Source organism: Alosa pseudoharengus, unplaced genomic scaffold, assembly GCF_046254945.1.
Source record: "Alosa pseudoharengus isolate Yale_2024_CS ecotype anadromous, Long Island Sound unplaced genomic scaffold, YU_APseudo_1.1 YU_APseudo_1.1_scf_13, whole genome shotgun sequence".
Taxonomy (NCBI): Eukaryota; Metazoa; Chordata; class Actinopteri; order Clupeiformes; family Clupeidae; genus Alosa; species Alosa pseudoharengus.
In genome coordinates, this window is record NW_027468598.1 from 35,416,587 (window position 1) to 35,421,586 (window position 5,000).

Consider the following 5,000-nt stretch of genomic DNA (forward strand, 5'->3'; position numbering starts at 1 on the left):
GAATGTGACTTGGCATGGCACCTTTTCATGAGTTCCCTAAGTGTTGACCCCATGTGACTCTAGTGTTCTTTGCAGGCTGCTGTGGTTCTAGTGTTATTTGCAGGCTGCTGTGGTTCTAGTGTTATTTGCAGGCTGCTGTGGTTCTAGTGTTCTTTGTCTAGTGTTCTTTGCAGGCTGCTGTGGTTCTAGTGTTCTTTGTCTAGTGTTCTTTGCAGACTGCTGTGGTTCTAGTGTTCTCTGCAGGCTGCTGTGGTTCTAGTGTTATTTGCAGGCTGCTGTGGTTCTAGTGTTATTTGCAGGCTGCTGTGGTTCTAGTGTTCTTTGTCTAGTGTTCTTTGCAGGCTGCTGTGGTTCTAGTGTTCTTTGTCTAGTGTTCTTTGCAGACTGCTGTGGTTCTAGTGTTCTCTGCAGACTGCTGTGGTTCTAGTGTTCTTTGCAGACTGCTGTGGTTCTAGTGTTCTCTGCAGACTGCTGTGGTTCTAGTGTTCTTTGTCTAGTGTTCTTTGCAGGCTGCTGTGGTTCTAGTGTTCTTTGTCTAGTGTTCTTTGCAGACTGCTGTGGTTCTAGTGTTCTCTGCAGACTGCTGTGGTTCTAGTGTTCTTTGCAGACTGCTGTGGTTCTAGTGTTCTCTGCAGACTGCTGTGGTTCTAGTGTTCTCTGCAGGCTGCTGTGGTTCTAGTGTTCTCTGCAGGCTGCTGTGGTTCTGGTCCCTGACACTGTTTGGTGAGAGTAGGCTATCTGCTATTTGAACAGTTGTAAAAGTGAATGAGGCTTAAATGTCACAGGGGAACAGAACACACGGTGTGAGTGCAGTGTTCTCGGACAGCAACGTCCAGTGGAAGGAATCACTGGCTAACAATGTTCCATCTCCATTGGTCAGACCAGGTGCCAATTAGTTAGATGATGTTAAAGAGAGAGAGGGGGGGGTGTTGGTAGATCTCCTTTTGATCCTCCTTTTTTGTGCACTCATGCAATAAAATCAATCCAACATAGAAACAGACAATAGCCAAGGATTTTATAATGCCCATGATATCATTTGCCATTTGCAGTTGATAGAGGGGAAAAATGCTGTCTCATTTTCCTCATGCTGTTGGAGAGCCAACCAGCCCCCCAGTCGCCTGCTAATGCCAGAGAAAAACAGGCGACTGTGACTCACTGAGAGGCTCCGTAATGGAGGAGGGCACCTCTCCAACAGTTAATTCATGGGAAGGACTGCCAGGCTCTTGAGGGGGAGTGCGTGGCGTCGCGTGGCGTCGCTCGGTGAGTGGACGGGCGGGCAGGTGGCGGAATGCCCCTCACCAAACGCTTTTCTGCCGGTGGAGGGGAGGGCAACTCCAGTGGTCGTGGGTCAATTAAGAGGGGATTACTGCCACTGTGTGCTATGTGCACACTCAAACAGCCTCTCAGACAGACCAGCTTTCAGGCCAGGAAACACAGGGAGTGTGTGTGTGTGTGTGTGTGTGTGTGTGTGTGTGTGTGTGTGTGTGTGTGCATGTGTGTGTACATGAGTGTGAGAATTTTGTAGTCACAAATAACTCAATGTTTATGTTAATTACAAACAGCAAAACTAAAATGTACAAAAGTCACAATAAACATGGTCAGTAGGAAAGCAAAGCCCCTTATCCCTGTACAGCTCGCACAGTTGAAATGAGTGATGTAGAATATGATCGTATTCCCAGAAACAGAAAATACATGTTTCAGTATCAGACATTTTACTGCTGCACTACAGCGAAGCAAAGCAGGACACAGTACTGACCGTGTGTTAAGTAGCGTTAAGAGTCTGGACTCATTGTGGGCAAACAAAGGAAGAGGAAATCTTTAGTCAGCCTCAGCATCCTGTCTGCGGCCTGAGTCAGGAACGCTGTTTTCCTGGAGTCAGGAATGGCGTGGCGAAAACAAATAATCCCAGAATTAACCCCTCGTAGACCCCAGCTCCTCACACTTGATTTGATCCTAATTAGTGGGAACCTTTGGCCCTTGTAATGCTGATTGAACAAATGAATAGATTAGAGTCTGGACTTTGAAGGCCTGTCAATGGACACCACTGAATTTTAAGAGGATCTATCTACCACACGCTAACACAATTGTATTTCACAGATGCATTACAGCATAATAATTCAGTAATGATTAATAGTGGTTCACAAAATGCATTGTTATGCATATTGTATTTGCTTCTTTCATGGCTAATGACATTATTGTCCATGATATGTATAGGAAGTAGTCTAGCATGCATGACGTACAGGATCTAAAAACATAGTATGTCTTATTAATAAATGGACGCTTTTATATAAATGGATGCTTTTGGTGTTGTTGAGTATGTCTAGTTGGCCCTGCAGTGTCCACAGCTAAGGGCTTAGGTTATAGATGAAGAAAAGAAAGCCACATGGATGGCATGGGTAGATGAATCAGCCCAGTGCCTAGAACTCTCCTGGGACAGAACCCCCAGGCGTCATCATAATCACCACTCACAAATGGCACTGTAGCTTAGCAACATGGTAGAATATCCATGTCGTTTTGCCAAGGAGTTGCCCTGGAAACAGGTGACTATGGTGAATGTTCTTCTGCTCTCTCTCTCACTCTCTCTCTCTCTCTCTCTCTCCCTTGATGGGAAATGCCCACCAAACAAGCTTCTCCTAGAGAAAGGGACAGAACACAGAGGACAGGGAGGGAGGAGAGGAACAGAGGGAAGCTTCTGAAAGGGACAGAGAGGATGGCAGTAGTGGTCAGGAGGAAGCAGTGGTGGGGAAATTATAGTCCTCCATGACGTGCGCCGTCATCATCATCATTGCCCTTGGACATCACATCAGCCCGTTAGATGCAACCAATTGGACTATGTTGACATGGAATTTTATTTTTTTTACACTTTTATTATTTATTTATTTTATTATTTGTTAATTTTTGTTTGTTTTCTGTTTTCTGTCTTGTATGTCTTGGTGTCACGGGTACGCTGGCAACTACTGTATGCCGCTCCGTCCGGCGTTTTGTCTTTTGTTATGTGTCAATGTCTTGGATGTGGAGCGCTTTGGATTGCACTCTGTGCATGTTAAATGCTGACTTGACTTGACTTGACTCCATCTACTGCATGTTACTACTGTTACACAATAACAGCCACGCCTCTTCAAACCCCCGGCTTCAGAAACACTACCAAGAGGTCCTCCTCCTCCTCCTCTTCCTCACCTCCTCCTCCTCCTCCTCACCTCCTCCTCACCTCCTCCCCAGGCCTCCTGCGAGAGAGAGGGGCTACTGTGAGGAGGAGAGGAGGAGGAGGAGGAGGAGGAGGAGGAGGAGGAGGCTGAAAATACTCAGGTGTGTTTTGCGATGCCTGCTCTGACCTGCAATACACACTGCATTCTCTTCCTCCTCCAGCCTCGCCTCCCCCTGTCAGAGAGAAGGCTTCAGCGGGGAGGAGAGGAGAGGAGGAGAGGAGGAGAGGAGGAGAGGAGGAGGACCTCATGGAGAGGAGAGGAGAGAAGGAGAGGAGAGGAGGAGGAGGAGGACCTCATGGAGAGGAGAGGAGAGGAGAGGAGTAGAGGAGAGGAGGAGAGGAGGAGGAGGAGGACCTCATGGAGAGGAGAGGAGAGGAGTAGAGGAGAGGAGGAGAGGAGGAGGAGGAGGACCTCATGGAGAGGAGAGGAGAGAAGGAGAGGAGAGGAGGAGGAGGAGGACCTCATGGAGAGGAGAGGAGATGAGAGGAGAGGAGGAGAGGAGGAGAGCAGAGGAGGAGAGGAGGAGGACCTCATAGAGAGGACAGGAGAGAAGGAGAGGAGAAGAGGAGGAGGACCTCATGGAGAGGAGAGGAGTAGAGGAGAGGAGGAGAGGAGAGGAGGAAAGATGAGGCTGAAAATACTCTGGGTGTGCTTTTAGGACGCCTGCTCCCATAACACCTGCAACACACACTGCTCCAATAACACCTGCAACACACACTGCTCCCAGATGAAAGAGGCCATAAGCTGCTGCTCCCAGATGAAAAGGCCCATAAGCTGCAGTACACAGAGGCTAGGAGGGACGCAGGGTCATCAATCCTGTGGGAGTTGTCGCAAACAAAAGGTCAGCAATGCCATGGCTGACCCTCCAGGCATGTCATTAGGGCTGGGCAGCATGCAACACCAGTGTGTGTGTGTGTTCGTGTGTATGTGTTTGTGTGTGTGTGTGTGTGTGTGTGTGTGTATGTGTGTGTGTGTGTGTGTGTGTGTGTGTGCGTGTGTGTGTGTGTGTGTGTGTGCGTGTGTGTGTGTGTTTGTGTGTTTGAGGGAGCCTTGTAGTTTGACCACAAGTGTCATAGAATGCAAGGATAGGAGGTCTTCTAATTAGATTATTTCAACAATTTCAAAAGGTTATCAACTAACTATCTGCTGGCACTCTGTTAACTACAATGTATGGCTAAGGTTGGGGGTTGGTTTTGGTGAAGGTGATGATAAATAATTGTTTAACAAGAATTTATACTGAACTTGAATCTTTCCAGGTGAAGCCTCTGTTTGCGGAATATCCAAGTTTTCACGACAGCACAATTTGAATTTGCTCAGCAAGTCACTCTGGCAATCAGTAATGACGCTCATTACCCATGCCCTTGGAGCCGAGCTGCACCAATCACATCTGTGTATCTGATATAGGCGGGCCAGAGGCGAGATAAACAGACAACAGTGCTGCAACGTCGAAGTCTGGAATCAGTGAGTAAACATTGGTCGTAGTGTTATCCAATTGCGTGCAGTGATGTTTTCAAATGCATGCTTGGTGCCACCAATTTCATTACTCATAGCCAGATGCTAAATCTTTCTAGATTTAGGTCTGGATTTACAGGCTAATCCAAGCACAGTGTTACCTCATAGTAACACTGGTCACACACCACACATATTTAGAAAGCCATAGACACCTGAACAGCTGAATACCTGAGTTCAAATCACAAGATGTTCACAATCACAGGTGCTATCTTCACTGTGATACTTATAAAAGCTGTTTGTACAAAATACTTTGTCAAAACTCTGTGACACAACTCTTAATTC